Source organism: Rousettus aegyptiacus, unplaced genomic scaffold (assembly GCF_014176215.1).
Source record: "Rousettus aegyptiacus isolate mRouAeg1 unplaced genomic scaffold, mRouAeg1.p scaffold_m13_p_5, whole genome shotgun sequence".
Taxonomy (NCBI): Eukaryota; Metazoa; Chordata; class Mammalia; order Chiroptera; family Pteropodidae; genus Rousettus; species Rousettus aegyptiacus.
In genome coordinates, this window is record NW_023416308.1 from 109,023,822 (window position 1) to 109,047,213 (window position 23,392).

Below are 23,392 nucleotides of genomic sequence, written 5' to 3' on the forward strand. Positions count from 1 at the left end.
AAAAATGATCAGTAGGGAAACCCTCAAAAGAACAGCACACCCTGCATTTAGAATATTGGAATGAAATGAACAGTTTAAAAACTGGATTAAGAGAGAGAAATGCTAGAAATCACAGCAGTTGGTTTTATTGAAAGAGTAAAAGCAAAGAAAAGCACAGGCGAGCAAAGAAAACCAAAAACCAAACAAAAAACCAAAAAACCCAGGTGGCAAGTGCAAATGTCAGGCTATCTTAATGTAACCAGGGAGTTCAATGACAGGTAAAGAGATTTTATGCTTCCACCTCGATATTCTAAATGTGTTTTAAAGGGCAAAAATGTAATAAGGTCATCTGGTTAAATGACCTTATAGGAAATTAGAGACTACTAGTAAATTATAAAAGAGAATCCATGGCACTAAAAATCACTGTCGGTCTAAGTAAAGTCTAAAAATCTAAGGCAGTCATAACCTCAGTTAAATGGACTAGATATTTTTCTCTCCCCAAGCTTCTGCCAGTTAGATGACATAAGGGATGTAGAAAAGAAGCAATTGATACACCTTGAAAATAACCAGCTAGAATAACTACCTTTGTGAGTTTCCAGGAAGTCTCTAAACAATGAAAAAATTTCTGAACTTTGGGGAAAGGGAGTTTTAAAGAAGAAATAGAAATATTGCAAAAATATTTTTTCTACTTCAAATCTAAAATCACTGTAAGACAAAAAGCACTAAGTTTAGTAATTGTTGTATGCAAGCTGGTTTGTCTGTAAAATTGTCATATATGATATACTGAGAGGATACGACAAAGATGAAGGAAGGAAAACTACCTTTTTTGAAATCTAAAAGGTTTTCCGTTTCCCCCTCCATTCTTAAATCACTACTGTCTCCTCACCCAATCAGTGTCAAAGATAAGCACAGCAGAAAGACCCTGTCTCTGCTTAGTGCAGTCAGCAAAAGCATAAGCTCAGTCTTCCTTTGGAGTTTCTAGGACTAACCCTGACCTAATGAATTGTCCTGTCAAATGGTGAACACCTTCAAATCAGGTCATATTTTCAGATCCCAAATTAGTTCTGGAACTTAAGTGTAATTCTTTATTTAAGCTTTAAGGCTGATTTAAAAATCAGTAATGTTGAACAAATTTTGGTTCCATGAGGGTACTGTTATCTGTGAAATCCATTAAGTTCTGTCCTCACCCTTGTTCTAGCTTACTTGGGATCTTCCAGCTATGGAGGAAAATTGGGGGAGGGGGAGTTAGCTGGGTAGCTACTGTGTGAAATACAGCTCACTCCCCAACACACAAATACAGACACACTCCCTTCCTCCCTCCCCACCCTCCAGCTGTTAGAACTAAGCAGCAGCTAGTTCACCTGGGAGATAAGCCTGCCTTGGAAGATACCTAAGGAGAAAGAGTTGGGAAAAAGCAAGAAAATACTTCGGTTCCTAAGAACAGGAAGTTATATCCCATAATGGGGTATGTGTGTGTGTGGGGGGAAGGTCATTCCCTTTCTAAAGGCAATTTTTTCTATCTGCACAACAGGCCTCATGCAAGGTTAAAAAGATGCCCGTGGAACACACCCATCCAGCAGTTAGCCCATACCTGTAGCTTTACACCTCCCTCTCTTGACTATGTCTTCACTCTAAAAAACCAAGGAAAGAAAAATAAGTGGGCCACGCCTACATTTCTCATAATTCCAGGCATCTAAGTTCCTTCCAAAGTAAAGCCCCCTTTGTCACCATGGCTCAAGATCTTTTAAAAAATTTAAACAGCCCCTCCCTCTCCCATTTTTAAAGTACACAATACCTTAAAGATAAATTGCTTTTTACATCTCAAAGCTAATTTAAAAACACCGGCAACTTAAAAGATGGGAATTTAAAGTACTAAAAGGCTTAAAACTGGCTTGCCCCAAAATGTGACAACGAACAGTATGACAATGACTAGGATTTAAGAGGTTGAATTTCAATACATCTATCATTTTAAAAATCTGCTTTTGGATGGGAAACTACAATAATAAAGCTAAAGGTTCTGTAATTCTTTCAGCAATTAAAGATCATGTTATTAATGCAGAGAGGCTGCACTATTTCCCCAAATCAACCTCCCTGAAGAGGTGCCAGGCATAACTCTTCAAAGGCAATAAAGATCCTGCCTGTGTAAATGCATCTTGCTGGCCCAGTAAATGCAGGGTGGTGGTGAACCACTAAAATAAAAAATAAAAATAAAAAAAACGCAGGAGATGGGGAAGTTAATTGAAGGTAAAAGCAAACAGGAACCACAAAATCAATTTGTTTTATTTTTAAACATTATCAAACATCTTGCAACTAAAAACTCATTTTGTAAAGCAGTCTGAATTCCTACAAACCATCTACAACCTCTGCCAGCTGTACTTCTATCTGACCCTAGCTACACACAGGTAACTGCTCAAAGTCACCAAGGACGAGGTCTACACTGGAATAAGAAGAACCCTGAAGGACAAAACCCTCCCTGTAGACAACGATGTCTCTTGACTGGCATAAAATCATACACTAAATCTACAATACCTCATTCAATTCTGTACCATTATCATCATTGAAACTGGGGACTACTCTAAGGATTTACATGCTAAAATAATCTGCGTGACAGATTCTAACCCCAGAGCCCATAGTCTGTCTGTCTTGAGAAATGTGACCATCATCTAGGAGGTACAAAATTTTATTAAAACAGTGTCTTGAGAGGGCACTGAAGTAGTGGTTACCTTGGAGGGTAGAAAGCAAGTTAAATTTCTACTGGTTTTATTCTGAAAGATGTAAAGGGCAATGAAAAGACCAAAGATGTGTGGAACAGTTGAGAAGCACTGCTGTTCTGTGACCCTGCATGAGTGGACTCGGATTGCATGCTAGTTGAGAAATCTCCAGCATACAGAGGGTAAAGGGGAGGCCTAGGGTTGTTAAGAAGGGCAGATGTATGAAAAGAGGGAGGGACACCTATCTAGATCCCAGAGAACACAGCAGCCCAAATGGGCTAAGGAACACCTGTTTGACCAGCCAAGCGTAAGAGAAAAATGGATTCATCCTACTCCTAGGTCACCCAGAGACTTTTTAAGGGTAAACTCAAACACACAAAAAAGGACCATTTTCCTCCATACAGGCCCTGGTCACTTGAAGGAGGACAGTGGGAAGCCTAATACACAAGAACGTATTATCTTTAAAGGCTCTGTTTTCCCAGTTTTGCTTTTCCTACATTCTGTTGCCTAGTCTGTAAGAAAACAGAAATGCCTTGAGAAGAGGGGAAAGCTAAATGCAAACTAAAAGCTTTAGGTTTGAGTTTTTTACATCTTTTGAAATGCATTAAGCTCTCAGAGGAAGCCTGTATCTCCTTGGAGATCCACAGAAATGTTTCTATTAACATTACTGCTACCTTTCTCAATCACCATGCAGGGGGGTATAAAGGTGGTTCTAAAGAGAGGTGAAAAGAGGTAAGGGGGAAAAGAAGCACCAAAAAAGGTGGGGAGAAGGAAGCAAGAGAGGAGAGAAAGATGAAGGGCAAGCTACATCTGAGGGAAGCAAGCAGTATCACCTTCTTGTGACATGTTAATTGTTCAAAGTATGGGAGACAAGCTGGTGTTGGTGGTATAGTGGTGAGCATAGCTGCCTTCCAAAATATGGAAGACATCAGGCACGCACACACACAGAGGGAAGGCCATGTGAGGACACCGTGAAAAGATGGCCATCTGCAAGCTATCAAGAGAGGCCTCAGAACAACAGACTTGGCGATACCTTGACTTCTACACTCCAGAAGTATGAAAAAATAAACTTTTGTAATTTAAACGCCCCCCCCCCCAATGTTCAAACTATGACTTCTTTTGAAGTTTTAAAATTCCACTTGGAAAGTCAATAGTACAGGGGACTCTAAAAGGCAAACTACCCATCTCACAATTTCCTCAAAGAAAGATAACCTGTAAGGAACTTACATTTGGCTTTGGAATTTACCTTGGAACTTATACATGACCTTGACTTTTTTAAAGGATGTATGAACATCATCTCTCAGGACTGGTACAAAAGCTCTCAGATCTCCTACATACCTTCCTTATCGTAGGTAAGGTAACGGGCATTTTTCATTCCTCAGTTTTCTGTTGGCCTATGGAGCCTGTAAGTCGAGTAAATAACAAAATACTGTCCTTCCCAGGAAGATGGCCACTGACTCACTCACCATCAGCAGCTCTTACACAGTATGCACTGACTCACAAACTCCAGATAGAGGGGCTGATAGCAGACACAGTAATGCTCAGTGACCTACATAAAGCCTGAACCCATGGCTTTGGCCTCATTAGCACGACTAACTCTTTAAATTTTTTTATTGAAGTAACACTAACAACAGTATATAAATGTCAGGTGTACATTATAATTCAGTATCTGTATACTCTATTGTGAACTCACCACCAAATGTCTGGTTTCTAACCCATTATCATGTATTTGACCTCCTTTACCCATTTTGCCCTTCCCTTTCCACTCTGGTAACCACTATTCTGTTAAGACTGATGAAGTTTTCTTACTAACAATAGTTAGTAAGTAAGTGCCCTCAATACCTTGAAAGACTTTGTTGATATAAAGCAGGGAGCTAATGAAGAAATGTACAACTGTCCAAATCAGAGGTTTTCAAACATTTTTAAAACATTGTTTTTCCTCTAGACATTAAAGTGAAGCAGTTCAGGTTGAAGACAAAGGAGGGCAAGGCAAGTCTCACTTGTTTATTTCTCCTGGCCCTCAAGGTAACTAACCCTAACCCTAGGTCTCCCGGGAAATATGAAAACAGGTCTAGATAATTCAAAACAATAACTTACTGATTTTATATCCAGCTTTGAGATGAAGAGATTTTTGAACAGCAGATTTCTCTATCTTACAGAATCTAACAGATTACTATGAATCAAGGAACTTAAGATTCCATCAACGGTAATAAATATGCATCCTCAAATTAATGGAATATGGTACTTAAAATTCATAAACCTTATCACCTGAAAGTGGGGAGAAATGTCCAAACATTTACGAAGTGATAATAAGAACATTTTTGAGCATTTACTACGTGCCATACAATGTCCTGTGTGCTTTATATTCAATCCTCACACCTACCCTATCCTTATTTACAGATGAGAAAAGACACAAAGAAATGAAGTAACTTTCAAAATCTCCTGAATCCAGGCAATGATGGGGTTGGAATATAAAGCCAGGCACTTCGATCCTTAGTCAAAGGCTGACTCAGGTTAAAAACTGTGTAAAGGCAGATCATGCACACAAACCACACAAAAGGATGTTTAAATGCTTGAGGGTCATAAAGTTGAGCCTGATCATTTTTCTAAGACAAATCGTATAAGTAGGTAAATGTCCACAACTATCATGAGAAAGGATTAAAGGTAGTGAAAACTTCCTGCTGTTACTCAGTGGATGTGTGACTCTGAGCAAGTAGCATCTGTAAATGCCAGTTTCCTCACCTAGAGAAGACTTAACTACCTATCTCAAAAGGAACCAAATGGATGCCCAGAATTCAATCAACCCATTGTACAAATTTCTAATCAGAAGAAGAGACAAGTAGAAATGATTTGGGGAAAATGTGTTCTTTTTCTAAAATGTCTGTCACCTTTCAGATCGCTTGCAATGTCTTCCTTCTTTTCCTCCTATTATGTGGCTGGCTCAATAAGGCTGGGCTTACTGCTCTGAAAAACTGCATGTCCTCCCACTCCCATACCCTGGAAAGCCAAGTAACCAGATAAAAAGATCAACTGGGAAGCTTTCCAGGCTAGGATGGCTCATCCCGATGCAAAACTGCACCAGGGATTGGTGCTAAAATCCAGAACAGTTTTCCTGAAGTAGCCAGTCTATCTTCCTTGGGAACCTATAGCAGCAGGGAAATAATAGTTGCCACCAGATTCTAAGGATCCTGGGCACACACATCACAACCAAGAGGTTAGCATCTACCTCAAAGGCTAGTGAATTAAACAAAATATGTAAATACACTCATGACAAACAGGTGGACCCAAGACTGACCATAGAGAAACTATGTAACCACTGTTTTGTTCATCTGTAAAATGGGGGTGATTAGGTAGATTCAATAGATACACTGAAGCACACAGTAAATTCCTTCTAGTCCCATCATTTCCAGAGCAACTCCTTCCCCGGTACTAAGCTGCTCTATGTACAGTCCAGGTCCCGTATTGCACCAGGCTTAGTTCTGACTTGTTGTGGCTGGCAGGGATAGAATTTAACACTTTCTCTGTGGGATATACAAAAATCTTTTTTTTCTCTTGTGACATGTGCTCTGTGGCTATTATTTTCATGATTCAGGCTTAAGTCTGGGGTTTCTGACTCTTTACTGAGTCAACTGTGTATATCCTCTCTCTGACCCTAGAAGAATTTATAAACAGATCTCAATCTCATATCCTTCTCTAATGGCCAGTGTGCTCATCCCTTCTTTAGTGGCAACTCTTTTTTTTTTCCAGCTTGAAAAAGAAACTGGTAAGAAACACATACATTAAATTTACCATCTTAACCATTTTTTAAGTGCATAGTTCAGTATGTTAACACTGCTGTACAATGTGGAAGCAATTTTAAAACCTTTCCTTTTTCATCATGATTCTTAATCTGGGACCTTCAGATCACTTCAAAGTTTATAGATGGGCTTTGGGGAAAGAGGAGGTAGGTCTGTGAACCCTAGGACACTTTTGGCTAAACTGTGTGAAGATGGAGGTTTCCTGAAGATAAAATCCAAAGTTTTCAACAGACTCTCTGAGGGGCTCATGACCACTGCTAGGATGGTCTCCCACTCTGACTCACTCTGCTGGCAAGGTAACAAAACAGATAGTATGTTATAGACAAAAGCCTGATGCCATTTGTATGATCTTGAGTAACTTTTTCTGGGCCTCAGTTTCCTCATCTATAAAACCAGAGGACAAGACGATCCAGACTATCACTAAATCAGCTAAAAGCATGATTCCATTTCCTCCCAACTGATTTAAAAGTTATCCAAAGTCTAGTTTGATCCTTACCACATAAAAGATACATCTGGGAAAAACCAAGTGTAAATGTCATTTCTAAATTTTTTTAATGAAATGTTACAAATGCTACCATTTTGTAAACAAGTAACAAGGTTCTCCTTCTTTTTTCTATTTATATCCCCAGGACACGCAGAATAATATCAGATCTTCAACTGTTCAATTGGAATTCTCTAGTTTATCTATTCTAACTTCTAAATTGAGATATTTACATAAATATTTGTACTTTTTAGTAAAAAAAAAATGTCCCTCCCCTTTAAATAGTGGCTATCTGGATAAAAGCAACATTGTAAGCAGAACCTTGCCAAGCATTTATTTCCTTTTAATTTTTCTACTTTCAGGACTTAAAAAATTTACCCATTTATTCACTTTAACATAAATTCACATTTTGGTTTAATTCCTACCAGGGTTTTTTCTATGAATATATTAAGATGCACGCACAAAGACACACGATTACTATCAAATTAAATATTCTGCACATACTATTGCATAACCTATTTTTTTCACTTAACAATTATAAACATTTTTCTTGTGAGCAGCCATATTTAAGAATCAGAGTCAAAAGTGGCCTAAAGTCTGACTTTGCCAATAGCATCTTTCTACATGTCACAACCAATAAATTTAACATCTATTTTACAAAGCCATCATAATTATTAAATTCTCTTAAACTGCTACAAAAAAAGTGGCACACTAAAGTTGGATAGGGGTGGGTGAGTTGGCTCTCTGTTCATTTCCCTGATCTGCCATCTCATCTCCTGTTTACTTATATGATCTTTCCATATGACTATATGTACATCTAAACAAAAGGACATCTCACCTGACAGGTATCTAACCCCATTTTGAAGATGCTCAGGTTAAGAAAAAGAGGGAATACAAAACATATTTTTAAAAATCTGTTTTCCTACTTCCTTCCAAAATGTCTATACTCTCAAATTCCCTACAGCTCTCTACTGGGGGCCAAGGGTGGAGTATAGGAATCTCATTCGGCTTAAGCTCCTCCTGTTTCCTTGGCAGCACCGTCAGAACTGGGCAACAAATTGCTGGATATAGCAGTAGCGATTTACATATGGTAGCTAGGCTAATACACAGCTTCTCTGGAGAGAACTGCTACCTTTTCTATATCTTTCTAGGCTGAACCCAATGTTCAGACATATCAATGTTAAATAGTTGCCTAGTGGCTTCTACTTCCATAGACACAGGGAGCTATGTACAGAAGTTAGAGGAAGCAAAGGTTTACTGCTGTGGGGGCTCTGAAAACACAAAAGGGGCCTATCTACAGGGTCTGAGACAGGACAAAGCACCAAATCCAAACACCAAGCCTCAGTCATTCTACTTTGCCATAATATTCAAGTATCACTTGTTCAAATTTGGCATGTTCTAAGACCACCAGTTCCGCCTTAGTTTTACTGTCCTGCCATAAGGCCAAATTTGTCTCATCCAGTGAGTCACTACTGCTCCTCTCTCCAACTGCATTTTAATTTCAGCCCACTTGTGCAGCTCATCGAGGCTGCACCATATGTTAGTACCATGTAGGCAGAATGTGACTAATTTTTTTCTAAAACACTGTCAAGAGTTACTTTTAAAATTACCTTATAATCTTGATGTCTCTGAAGAGTCATTTCTATAATACATAACCTTCTGGAGATGACTTTGTAATTATTTTTCTGAGTGCTCACAGGAGATTCTTTAGCATTTTCACCCCCATTTTCAGAGGAAATTCAAGTGAAAAGAACAAATTAAGTAACCCAGGGTCCACAACCAGCCAATGAGACATGTACTTTCTGGAGTGGCAGCATTCAATTTGGTAAAATATGTCTGTCTGTAAAATACTTTTTGGGGGGGGAAATTCAAAATATTACTTTGCTTTTATTTTCTGAGGTGATTATTAAACTTTAGCTAGAACAACGACTTGGAATTTAAAAGCTAATTCTGATCACGAAATGGATTCTTGATTTCTATCTGAATAATTTAAGAGTAAAGGACTTAATGAGCCACGGACCACAAACGTTTTTCTGCTTGGCAGAGAGCATAAATAGGTGAAACTAATATTTTGAAGGTAAACAAGATAGCTGACTTGCAGATTCAGCTATCATCACCAAATTCCCTTAAAATTAAAAAAAAGGGGTGGGGATAGATACTCCAGCTTACTCTAGGCAACCTGGCTCTTCTCCCGCAATGATTGTTAGGTTTGATAATGAAGCTTATCTCCAGAAGGTTTCTTAAATCTTCCATTGCAGGTCACGTGTTCATTTTAGAAGCTGTCTGGGGTGGTAGTTTGACTGCCATTGTATTGCGACTTTTCTGATCACAAGTAATAGTCTTCAATGGATAATATCACTTGCAAAATATAAGAGAATCTTTATCTTATCACTTTTGAAAGCTGCACATGCACTCTGAATCCAGCAATTCATTTTAGAAACATAGCCTTCAAATAAACTTGCATCGATGTACAGTGAGTATGCAAAGGAGCATTCATAAGAACATTGTTTAGTAATAGCAAAAAACAGAAACATATATCCATCAGTTGAGTACTGGTTAAATAAATGACAATACTGTGAAACAAGAGAACACTGTAGCTATTAAAGAGAATAAGGCAGTTTTAGCCACTGTTAAGGGCTGACCAAAATATATAATAAAGGAATTACGCACAGCTTGTATTTAAACAGAACATCTCTGGAAAGATAAAGAAAAAACTGCTAACAAGGTTGCAGATGAAGAATACTGGTAGAATTGTTTATATATGAATGTGCTGCCTTTTCTACAGATAATTTTTAAAATAAAACTCTTGAAACTATGAAGGACAAAGCAAAAAAAAAAATCCTAACGCATGCTCTGTCCCAAAACAGGCACTTTGCTATTGTATTTTTTTTTTCTGGCTTTGCCTGAAACTTTTGTGTGGAAACAGTCACTGTCCAGGTGAAGCAGCAGTTTACCACACATAAGCTGGGCAATTACACTACATCATTTGAAATGACCTTAGCAACTCAACTGATGCTCATGCAGCTTGGACTGCAAACCTTACGCCTGGCCTATTTTCAAAGTTTGGAACTATTTTCAATCAGTCAGCTGTATATATGTGTACATTTTCTTCAATCAACCTTTCCTGCCAGGCAGAGTGCACCATTAGCTGGATTCCAGTAAGGAAGGCAAGGGACACGGAGAAATAATATGTCAAAACAAGTTCTATAAATACAGCTTTGGCCTAGTATCTCAAAAAGAAATCAAAACAAATTTAAGCTTAAATAGAAAAAACCCTACAGTCCTGCAATATCTTACTTAAAAGCTCTAGAGAACAGAAGAGGCTAGGAATATGGATTCCTGTTTCTTACACCATCTCGTCTCCCTTTCCCTAATCTCAGGGGGAGGTTAAGATCGAATTACAGGTATCATTCCAGGTCAGCATCTCTCCACCTCGTCCCTTATTTTACCCTTGCACTATCCAACACATCAATATCCTTTCACTGAGCTCACTCCATCTCTTAGGCAGACGTGTCCAATACATACAACACACAATGGCCCTTCCACAGCACCTAGCATCTAACTTCTGTCATCTCCAAAACCCTTAACCAAGCAGCCAAGAACCCTGCCTGTACCATCTGCCCCAACCTCACCCCCAAACACATGGGCACTCATGCAGGATGTTTCCATATGGCCTTGTCTCAGGAGGTTTATCCTGTCCTGTTGAAGAGCAAGAAACTTTATTTAATTCCTTTCTATTCTTAATGTCATAATCCTACAAAACCAGAAAAGACTTCTATCCTTGGAGATGCTTCCTGAGATAGCTAGGTTACATGCCAAAAAGTACAAAAATTACACTTTTACTCAGCCAATCAGAGAGTATTTTGGCATAGCTTTATTAATCTCAAAAGATGCACAACCCTAGGGCAAATCCTAAACATCTTTAATATCGTCATTTAAAAAAAAAAAGTTACTTCAATTATCATGCTTTCATCACTCCCAAGTTGTGCTCTTCAAAGTGCTTCTCACATTTAAATACCCATTTATACGATCTCCTTTACCTCCTTCAAATCACTCCTAAAAAATCCCACTGTTCCACAAAATTAAACTTGTCAGTGCTTTGATTTCATTTTTATATAAACAAGCTCTTTATAAAATGGGAGCTCTATCAATCAAAAATGCATGTAGAGAACAGAACATCCACTATTAACCTAGAACTAGAGAAGGTACAAAAGAGGCCCAATCTCCGTCCTTAATGAGTTTATAGTCTTGTTCAGAAGACGTGACTTACATGAGAAACAAAAACCATAGATAGGATAGCATACATCCAAAGGAAAGCAAATATGGCAAGGGACAATCTGCTACCAATGTGAGAGAGACAAAAACATCTTAAAAGAGCTGGTTCTTATTTCCCTGTTGAAATCAAACTTTTGCGCTATTCAATCACATTTGTCTCAGACAATAACATTTTTGCTGCCCTCCCCTGAAATTACTCAGCCTACCAATAATTCTCCCAACGTTTCTTCTGAACAGATCTCCCTGTTACCTTGTTATACTCACATAAATTATTGTTAATGGATTAGGCAAAACTTGCCAGTCCTGCCTTCTCATGCTCCCCCTGTAAGAGCATCTCTTGAAGATGTGTAGGGCAGGGAACAAGAGTTAAAGAAGCTAAAATTCAGCTTTCAATATCTTCAATAAATAGTCTGGCACTAGCAAAGATAAACTAATAATTTGGGGGATACTCCATGGACTTGCTATTTGCCTTGCAGCTCTGTATCATCAATAAATGAATTGCTTGCCAGTGGCCTGCAAAACCAAAATTATACAGTCATTTTCATAAGGAAATTCTAAAAAGCAACTGGGTTAGACTGATTCATGATTCAATAATCCCAAATAATATTCTGAATGTGTTAATTTAACAGATAAATATTCACTGTAAGACTACGATATATTCTTCTCTCAGATTCCGGAGTCACAACACTGCTTTCTAATCCCAATTTTGCAGTTTACTAGCCAGGTAACTTTGGGTAAATTGTTTACTTTCTTCATACTAGTTTCCTAATCTGGAAAAGGGTTATAGGAGTAGTATCTACCATACAGGGTGTTTGTTCGAATTGAAGGATTTACATATGTAAAGCATTTAGAACAGTGCAAACATTTTCCATCATCATTATTCCAGGTTCTAAGGTTAGTGTCTATGGTGAGATAGGATGAGTCTCAAAGTTGAGAAGATATTTCTCTTCAAAACGGAGTCCCAAAATTATACAGAAGTATTTCCTATCAGAAGGAAGGGAAGAAGAGAAGGTAATGACTGGCTGATGACCTTCAACCTCCAAGTGGGCTCATCAGCATCCAGTTTATATGTAAACTTCAATATGACATACTGAACTACTTGTTCTAAAAGTATTTATTTATAATCATTTATTTATCACCCTAATCATACCAAAAAGGATTGCAGAAGCTTTCAAAATGCATATAAAAAATATATATAAACTAATAAAATGAGGCCAGGGAAATTATAAATTTCTTTAAACGATCAAGAATAAAAGGGAAGCTAACCATAGTGTCCTTTACTGAGGCTGGGCTGTAAAACCAAAGAGCTGCCATTGAGTTTAATCTCCAATGACAGCCCCTACACAGAGGGTGTACAGTGATTCACGGTATAAATAGGAAAACATTACTAGGATGGTAAAATGAGATGGGCACTGCGAGTTGGCAAGAGAGAGAAAGTGAAGCTGAAGCCTATTTAATGCCACACTCAACAGAACTTTAGAAAGTCATTAAGTATGCAGGACTTATCAGGGACTCTGCACGGGGTCCTAGGCCCTAAACAAACACATACACCCAAAGCCAACAATGCACAAGTGGCAGAACAGATTCCTAAGTGACTCGAGTCAGAATACACTGGCGAATGGTCCCACAGAACTCAGCAACCATACCACACAGCCACAGGAAGAAGCTGCCTCGGTGAATGTGTTTCTCCAGCATTTAAAGACCTTTTCTCTCCTCATCTGCCACAGTCACAAATATATGCAGAGAACTGTCTCATCCCTACTCAGCTGACAAATTCTATTACCAACTCTGCATGCTTATGACTCATTGGGGAGAGGGGGACTGTAAAACAAAGAAATAAACTTGAATTTAAACTTTAATTGATCAAGGACAAGGAATTCATTTCTGTCTAATCAGAATATTTCATAACAAACCAAGAAACCATCCTTTAAAAATATAGTAACAAACTCAATACTGTTTGCAAATAGCCTGAAATCTGTCTACATGTCATGGCCCCTACTATTCCTTAAATAGACAAGACACCAAAACACACTGCAAGCCCTCTGTAAGGCCAAACTTTACAAAGCACTCTGAAACAGCGCAAACAGCACAGGCCACAGTGAAGCCCAAAGCAAAAGGGCATTTCCCACAGTTCCTTTCCCAGCCAACAGCCAAGTTAAGAAGCATAGCCCCTACTGGAACCTCCTCCAAAAAGATGTGTACAGAATCATTTCCTAAGGGGGTAGAAGTGTCTCAGCCTTTTCTACTCAAATTTATATCTGCAAATTTGTGTGCCAGGAAAGGAATTCACTTCTACCCCAAAGAACTGATCTTTGTGACCAGTAAAAAAACAAAAGGGAAAAAAACATTACTATTTTAATGAGGTAAGTTTGTAAGAGACCCCGAAGACCACTTCTGACACTATATTTACCAGTTTGGCATCCTTTACCCTAGAACGTATGTTGAATAACATAAATCTTGCCTCCTCATCCCATTCCGAAGATTCTGAAGCATGCTCTACAATTCATAATCGACAAAACAAAACAAGACAAACAAGTCACCTCTTTAACTTGTTGAAAACCTGAGTCCTCCACAGAAACGTACACAGACAGACAGATGGATGCACTTAAGAACATAAAGTTCCAGTCCTGAGCAGGCCAGAACCAGTTATGGGTGCACAGGGCAGCCACACAGCCTAGCTAGTGGGCTGCTCCTGCTGTTGCTGTACAAATATAGAAAACTGAAAAGTGGAACAGCAGCTTCAGCAGAACAGATTCTGCTCCGTGCTCAGAGAGGGAGGAGCAGGGACCTGAACAGCTTTATCCATACATGGTTGCTGAAAGGGGGCCATTAGTGAAAGCCCAATTATCTTGCACACATGCACTGTGTTCACATGCTCCAAACAAGAAACAGAAACACACAAGCTGTACTTGAAGAAAGGTTTGAGAGATTCTATTTCAGTCAAGGAACTTCCCAATAATTTCAGTCACTTACAGCAAGAATTCCTCAGCCATGAGAAACAGAAAAGACATTACAAAAACTTTACTAGGTCAGATTCTTACCAGATCAGCAGTAACAATGAGGCTTAACTTATTTAAATTCTGGAATTTAACACACAAAAAAGGTTATTCCCCATTTGTGTGAATCATCCTAACCTTTAATAGCCCTTTGCTGTTTTTAGAAAGATGGTCTCATTTCAACTCTCGGACTATATTTTGGAGTCTCTCTTATTTTTTCTGGTTAGTACAAGTTAAAATAAATTCTAATATTAAAAATATATTCCCAGGATGCTGGCTTATATAATCAGAAGCCAAATATTTATATTCCAAAAATTACTTTGCTCAGAACAATTCATTCGGATTTATCTCCATGGAAAATATATGAAAAGCTTAATTTCTAAGCAGAGTAAACTCTCCAAAGAAATGTATGACCATTTTGCTTAAATGATTCTGTGCACTAACTCTTAAGTCATTAACCAAGTACTTACTGCATACTGTCTATACATTCAGTATTCTATGAGCTGCAGAACAAACATTAAGCCATATTATCATTGACCTCCAATACTTATAATCTAGTTCTTAGATAAGATTAACACATGAGATAATAAAGGTTGACAGTATAAGACTACAGCTAAAAGTATGGAGTACAAACTATGAATGCTGTGCGAATTTAAGAGAGACTGAAGACGGACTGGCCTAGACCTTCCAGGGATCCCACCTAACACTGTTATCTTAAATGTGAGGATACAGCATTTGTACTAGATGATTTCTAGACCCCTCCATTCCTGAAATTTCTTGAGTTTATAATTTAAAAATGTAACATAACTTAAACCTAAAATGTTTATAATTTATAAACATTTTATATTTTATAATTTAAAAATGTAACATAACTTAAACCTAAAATGTTTCACAGTAGTAGGAAATTAATACCACATTGCTCATGTAACCAAAATTATAGTTTTTGCCCATTGTAGAGAAAATATACTCTCAAGAAAGATAAAAATGAACTCAGACCATAATTCAGCATCTCTCACATAACACTTTCAGGAAAATAGTTTTCCATATCAGAACTTGGCCTAGCCTTTTGAGGAAATTTTATACCGCTATTAAAAGAAAAACAAAAACACAAACACATAGCTGCCATAGGGAAAACAAAAGGGTATAACTAAAAATGTTGATGCTGATATACTCTGAGATCTGTTACAAAACACTGCTAAGTCATCCAGTCATAACGAGGAGCTCCAGAGAAAAAAGGCATTGCCCAGCTACTTTCCATCATTGAACTGTCTGGTACATATGTGTGCACAATCCCAAGCCTATGGGGCATAGATATGCAAATATACGAGGTAGTCCCCAACATGTTTTCCCTAAAACTTAAAGAAAACCCTTCATATTCTTACGATATAATTGGCCCATCGTAATTACTTACTTTAATACATTTATCAGCAAATTAACGGTTTGAAATTTTTAAATTTTCTCTTTGCCCCTTGTAGGTAGTACAGTATATGCAAAGGATGCTTGATGATAATGAAACTTGATCTTTCAATCTCACTACCTAAATCTCCTAGTGCAAGGCAGAGTCATGTCCACACCCTGTTTGATTATACTGAAAAGGAAAAGAACACAGCAGGATTCCTACAGTAGAGGCACTTTCATCTCCCATAAAACACAAGCACACAAGTGGTCAGTACTTAATTAAAAACCTCTGAACTGTGTATAGTGGCTTATATATTTAATTTTTTTTTAGCAGCCCTGTTATAGCAACTTTGATTTCCAAAAGAGTAGCTTACTGTGAATTGATATGCTACCTTTCGGGGTATGATCAAAGTTTTAATTATCAGTTATGTACTTTATTAAGATTACTATGAGAGGATAACTAAGTAAAAATAAAGAACACATTGCAAAACACTATGACTGTATATACTAAAGCTGATTACTCAGTGTAGACCCTCAAAATCAAAACAGCTATAAACACACAGTATAGCCTTTGGCAAGTTACTTCTCCTCTCTGGATCCAGTTCCTCAAGTGAAAACTCGTACTGGATCAAATCAAAATATTTCACGAATTCCATGAACTCTCTTATGTGCAAAATTTTATATATACATATAAACTATATTTATGTACTTATTTATATTTATAGGAAAGTGGATCCATGCTGTTTACCAGATTTTCAAAGGTGGTCCATGATCCACAACAGTTTTAAGAACCCAAGACTAAACAAAACAGTTTATTGGACGTGGCCCCATAGCGTAGCGGTTAACACGTCTGCCTTACACACAGAAGGTCCTGGGTTCACGCATCAGTGGAGCCACAGTCCATAGTCTATGTCATGCCACCTTGAACAAGCCCAATCACATCTGATCTAGGAAACTAAGCAGGGTTGGGCCTGATTAGTGCCTGAATGGGAGACCACCTAGGAAGATCAGGTGCTGTAGGCATAAATAATAATAAAAACAAAACAAACAACAACAAAAAAAATAGTTTGTTCCCTAACATCCTGTCACCTCCTCTTACACTTCTGGTTCAAAAAGAAAATCTTCATGACTAAATCCAGTCAAGAATAAACAAGTTACCCTGGCCAAGAAATTATTCAAAATAATGTGTTCCAATTCAAACTAAATCTGAACTGTTTTTAGATGAGAGACTAACTTCACAATGCTTAAAAAAAAAAAAAAAATGTTTTCAAGCAAATTTTACCACTACAGCTTATCTCAGGGGGCTTACATGAGAGAATTCCTTAGGTATACTTAGGGATACCTCACTAGATAGTTCCTTTCTTACCCGGAGGAGTTCCTTTCTTACCCGGTGTACTTTTTAAGAAGGGTAAAGCGTCCAGTTTCCTACTTCTAAAACTATCCTGTAGCAAAGAGAGTAATTGGAGACAGGTACAGAGGGAAAAAACTAGAGCACAAAAGATTGGAATGAAGGAGACTGATAAAAGGCAAACAAAGAAGCTACCCATCCTGTTTGCAACAGGTGATACATGAGAATGGCCACTGTCTAATATCTCAATTTCCAAAAAATATATATTAAAGAAAAAAACAGCTTTCCTAAGACAATAAAAGAAAAAAAGATGTGTCTTTTACTGAACCATTTAAGCCTAAAATTTTTAGGTTCTCATGGCAACCTAAGTCATCACACTGCACATACTGTATATAAAGCACATATTTAGAGGCTTAACTAGTAAACTCAAAATGTGACATATGTGCAATGTGGGCGACAACATTATTCTGGGTACTTTAACTTTAAAATCTTCCAACTTTTATTTTGCATCCCCAAAGATGATATAATAGAGTCAACTATGCAGAAGGTGCAAGCTCAAGGAAGAAGAGATACAAAGAACATAAATAGAAGCAAAGAGATGAAAGACAAGACAATTTAGGCTATCAGAAAAAGTTTCTGAACATGGCTCTCCCCACTGTGAATCAACTTGCAAATGGAGGCTTCAAAAAACAAGACTGCTAGTCAGGACATATATCAAGATAGCACTTGGTATCCTCTTCAATGTGGGCCCAATCAAAAGAGGACTTGATCACAGATCAGATCATTTTACTAAAGGTGGCCTGGAAAGGTTGGCTTTTTCTTTCTTCTTTCTCTAGGAGGTTATGGGAATATGGCTGTTTAGATTTAAGAAGCAGTATCAGAGCCAAAAGGATGGCTGTGGGTCTTGGGAGTGGGGAAAGGGGAACCAGATTTTAAGAGGAAAATATTAAAAAGGAGATGGCAGCCTTTTATGTCACATCACATCTCACTAGGGAATCAAATAAAGATGATTCCTCTTTATTATCTACTAAATAACTCATCGAATGGATACCTCCACCTGTCTGCCTATAGGAACTCCATTATGATCCACGGATTTCTTTTAAAAGACCTGAAGATTCTATTCATGAATGCTACCTACCTTAAAACCACATTTCCATGCCGCTTCTGTTCGGGTTAAATTGTTCCTACTTTACAATAAGAAAACAGATAAACAGTTTAGGTTTAGGGTGCACAAATATATATCAACAGGGTGGTTAAAGAGGAGCGTGTTTTCCTAAAGTTCTCAAAGGTAAGAACTTCTAGAATGAGACTAAATTTACATTACTAATAGTTAAAAATTATACTGATACACAAAAGGGAATAGTTATAAAAATAAATTATCCTATTACTGTTATGAGACTGGGCCTCAATAAGCAAGAAAAGTAAAGGAAAATAGCACAGTTTTGGAGTGTAGACTGGTAGGTAGCCTGGTCCTGTCCTACCACTTAATAGCTGGATGCCCCTACGTGACTCTCTTCACTGAGTTTCCTAACCTAGAGTTTCCTTACATACAAAATGGTAAGGATGCAACCACATCTCTCTCCCTCCCCGTTGGTTTATCTGTCTGTCCACCCTCAACTCACCCCACTAATATAAAGTCCAACAGATAGTTTATTCATTACACTATAACATGGCATATTTCTTACCAAAGAAAACTTTGGACGGTGAACTTTTATGCAAAATCCCTGGTCAAATTAAGAACCAGAACGGAAACTAAATGATAAATACATTTTAGAGCAGATACGGGGAAAAGACACTGGAAATGAAGCTAGGATTAGAGATTTCTTTCAGAGTCCAGCCATGATCCACGGATCTAATGACTAAAATATCTGATTACCTTAATTATCTTGGCTGCACACCAAGAAGTGCTGGTGGTCATGAAATTCCAGAATATTAAAAACTCAGCCACATTGTCATTATAGCATTCTCTAATGTGTTGAGGTCAAGACAGCAAAAGACTGCCAACAGCATTTCACTTTAAATTTCTGGTAAGACAAAAAGAAAAATTAATATTGGAGCCAAATTCTCCATTTCTAGGTATGGTAAATTCTTATGGAAAATTCCAGGAAAAACATCTGTGGTTTTCAGAAACTGAAAACATTTCTGTACCTCTTACTAGAAAATAAATATTTGTGCTTTGCTTAGAAAGCATTTAAAAAACTCAAGCTAATAAGCAGTTCTTAAAGAGAAAAAGTAAAATAAAAGCTGAAGCACTTACTAACAAGGGCATTAAATGACTGCCATACTGAGCAACATGACATCCAAAAAAATGGACCTAAAAATCACTTTGGTGTATGTAATTAATAATTGCCATTTACACTTCTATGTAAATGAAGCTACTCTAAACAATGGCAAAAGCATTCATAAATACACCACAAAAAATGTCCAAAACAATACGTCAGTTTGGCTTTTAATTTTGCTTTTAAAATACTTTGAGGACTCTCGATCCTCTTTCACTCACAGTCATCCCATCTTATTAAGCACATTATAGAGTACTTTAAGTTGAATATAGCATTTATCATTGCTTCCCTCCCACCTGTTAAAGAACTAGCTTACTCCAAATATGGTGTTATCTTTTCAAAGTTCTAGGCTGGGTATGACATAATTCTCTTAAAGAATTATCTGCCTTGTCATGACTGACAAGCATGACTTAAATGGAGATAAACAGGCTAATGAAAAACATTTGGGTCTGACTTTCAACTGTCGTTTTAAAAGGAGAGAAAAAGCGTGTATCTCGAAAATGGGAAATCCATGTAAAACTATCTTCTCCTTGAACAGACAGTGGGGTTTTGCTAACTAGACAGATAACTCCTACCTGAGGGTAGAGGAAAAGTCTGCCTGTCCAGATGGTGTAAAAGAGATTCCTTCCCTGGGTAGAAAGTTTCCCTGCATGACCTCTAAGGTCCTTTCCTAATCTTAGAAACTGAGACTTCATTTATGAAAAGTAGAGGCATGGTAAATGCAATGCATGGATGGAGACAAAGAACAGTATGCTGGAAAATTAAAAGGCCTGGGCTGGAATTCTGCTACCGCTTCTATGTGAACCTAACTAAGGCATTTCACTTCCCTCATTTGCAAAATGAGAGGACTAGAGAAGAAAAATCTCTGAGGATTCTAACGTTCTAGGCCTATGGCTTCCTTCTATGCCTGCCTCAGCCACCCACCAGCTTCCCACTGCTGCACCTTACCATAATTAGGCAGCTTTTTAAAGCATCTAATTAATGGAACACGAAAATTAAAACCTTTAACTTTCTATTTCTAGCTTGTTGCAAATGTGCAACAGTACTTTATCAAGGACTAGTAAATGCCACACAGTTCTTGAACCCCAGGGACAGTTACACAGTGACAAATTGTAAGCAAGGAGTTTGTTACCATGGGTACCCACCAGGATTCCTGGGGGTGGATCCAGCAGACTTCTGGGGGAGGGGGGGGGTCAAAGCATTTTTTGATCTTCTCAATCTGGCAATTCAGAAAACCCAATCTGATTTTTCTTCAGGAAGCTACCTTTAAGAAATATTACTGTCTACAGCCATGCCACCCTGACAAGCCCAATCCCATCTGATCTCGGAAGCTAAGCAGGGTCGGGCCTGGTTAGTACTTGGATGGGAGACCACCAAAGAAGACCAGGTGCTGTAGGCATAAAAAATAAGGGACTGTAAACTAACAAGGTCCTTGCAACCTGTGAGGTCAATCAAGGGTTGCTTCGCTTTAAAAAAAAAAAAAGAAGAAATTACCATGTAGTATACAGTTCTGAAGAAATACTAAACTCTTTTAGTGACTCTCTTTTGTGAAAGAGTTAAATATATTTAAATCTTACTCTTTCCCCTCCTTATTCATAAAAACAATTACATACAAATTCAAGTTTCAGTGACCTATGTATGACGCTGTTTCTTTCCATATCACCATATTACATGAATTATTTAGTATTTTTCTTATCAAGACTTCACAAAGTTCTTCAAAGCAAGTTCTACTCAAGAAATTTCAGCTACCCTATATACATTAGAAATATCAAACACACAATATATAATTATAATAAAACTTATTATTAAATAAATGAAACCGATTAAAGGAGAACAAAAGTTTAATTTTAAATTCCAAGTCAGTTCCAAAGCTGCTGTGCGTGGACAAAGAAGATGTAATTCAGGGAGATGAGCTGCCACTCCCCACTAAATGTGGACTGACACTCAGCTCCCCCGGGGACACATTCTGTTAGAAGATACCTTAAGAAAACAGATCATTTACAAGTCTGATCTGTGGATCTGGTTTGTTTAGAGAAAAGGAGCAGTCAGAATTCAAAAGAAAACATTTTTCTAAGTTGTACACTTCTTGGAACAGAGTGAAGTCTTTCTCAAGGTCTTACTCAGCCAGAGTAAAGCTACACCAGACAAATAAACATTAATAAACAAAAATAGCACTTGATTTCATAGTAATCTAGAACTTCAACTTTCCTAGGCTTGATCCACAATAACTTGAAAGCTAGAAAGTACCTGGACCAAAGCTCAAGCAGTGTCCTAGAACTCATAAAGGTCTTTCTTTGATCTCAAACTAATAATTATTGAAGCACCTAAATATAAATGCCACTAAGATAATATTTGTTGAAAACCAATTCATAATCATATTACAAAACAGAAATTCACAAGCCTAAAAAATTTTATCTAAGGAGATAAGGTATACCATCAGCTAAAGGTAAGCAGTTGACATTAAAATATTCCATAGAAATAGTGTATCTTGTTTTGATATACTTATTCACTTAAGCTTTCCTGTAGCAGGTCCAAAAGGATTATTTTTAAATAGCTTCCCACTCCTATAGCCACAGTCAATAACCAAAATTAGTTCAGTAAAGAAGTTTAGAAGTTTTTTTAATTGCACTTGTAAATGTATGCAGAAACAGATAGAAACACATATGATAAAAAGAATAAATACATTAATAAAATGGTGCCTATCCATGATTTCCCTTAAACTTAAAAGAGCAGGTACAAAGGACAAGCCTCAGAGGGGAGTTTTGCCACATCAGTTTAATATGAGAGAGTCTAAAGACAAAAAGGAGAGACTGAGGCCACGGGACATGAAAGGAGGCAAACTCCTGGATGCTTTATTCTTTTTTTACTACTGGTTTACAATTTCCTTGATTTTATTTTTAAATGCATGTCTTGGCCCAGAAAAGCAAGACAGCATAGATTGCCAGCAGTATCAGATTCTCCTTTCCTTATTCTCTGGAGCTACAGAAAACAGAGCCAGAATCAGGGTTGTCTAGGAGCCTTCTGATTTCATCCAAGCAATATTCAATATGAGGTTTCAAGATCACAGAGCTACACAAAGGCTTTTTTATAGTACAAATCTTAGCCAACTTAATGTCTTTCAAAGGAAAAAGAAAGCTGCTTACTTTTTTTCCCAGAAAATTCCTTGGAACTTTGAAGTACTTTATCTTCAAAAAGCAATGATTTGAATAAGCAAGAAATTCACAGAATTTCAATTTCAAATGTCTTCCTCCTACTCCTAGTCCTTAGTAATGAACTGTCTCAAAACATAAAATTAAAGTGTCATTAGAAGGGTATGGGCTATTTAACAAATATTTGAGTATCTACTTTGTGCAAGGCCCCAATATAAGCAAGCACTACAGACTAAAACTTTCATGTACGTCAGTTCATAACTATACACACAATGCATGAAAGCATAACATTGTTTAGGTGCAGTCACAACGTGGCCTCCAATGTCAAATAATGTCTTCCAGCTTTTTCTACCCTGCAAATCTATTCCTTCCTGGTTGTATACAAATCCATATTTCAAAACTGGCTCATTAATATTACAGGGGAATTTTACATTTCTCTGGATTAAAGTCTTTCAACTTAACAGGAACCAAATAATCGCAGGAAGAAAAAAAATCAAATTAGAAGCATTAAACTGTTTTTCTCAGAGCTTCTCTCTCCCCTCATTAACATTTCTCAAAGAGAAAAACTCCACTGTGATGCTCCTATTACAAATCATTCATGAAGTTACTGAGTAGAGACCAGACTCCATCAGCTGGGCACACAGCCACTCACCATTACCCTTTGTTTAAAGTCTCAACTGCCGTTCAACCCACATTATTGTGTTCCACTCAAGTCCATCAACGTTGTTTTTTTTTTTCCTCCCTAAAGAGGAAACCACCAGGAAACTAAAACAAATGTGGTACTTAACTAGAAAAGAAAAAAGGGCCTAATCCATATGCCTCACAAAAAATTCTGTGAAAGCAATGGCTCACTTTAAGTTTCCTATCTGAAACAGCAGTATTATCTGGCTTGTATGCCAAAAAGAACTAGTTATAAACACATAATTAAAACTTGTAAAAAACAAAACTTCTGTCTTGATCTGGCAAAGCATCAGAGAGA

At 37.5% G+C, this 23,392-nt stretch overlaps 1 protein-coding gene and 2 pseudogenes across 15 annotated transcripts in view; 2 read left to right on the plus strand and 1 right to left on the minus strand.

Moving 5' to 3' along the window:
• CELF1 (CUGBP Elav-like family member 1) overlaps positions 1–23,392 on the minus strand; it is a 63,507-nt gene that overhangs the window by 30,833 nt on the left and 9,282 nt on the right. The window contains exon 1 of one of the 15 annotated variants that reach the window (XM_036220141.1): positions 1,571–15,064. The exons of 13 other annotated variants lie outside the window; for them this stretch is intronic. The gene's annotated coding sequence lies outside the window, so the exon portion shown is untranslated. Of the gene's footprint in view, positions 1–1,570; positions 15,065–23,392 lie in introns of those variants that run through there. One more of the 15 variants, XM_016146622.2, reaches the window with a different exon arrangement.
• On the plus strand, positions 16,543–16,660 carry LOC118603035 (annotated as a pseudogene).
• Positions 20,546–20,663, plus strand: LOC118603135 (annotated as a pseudogene).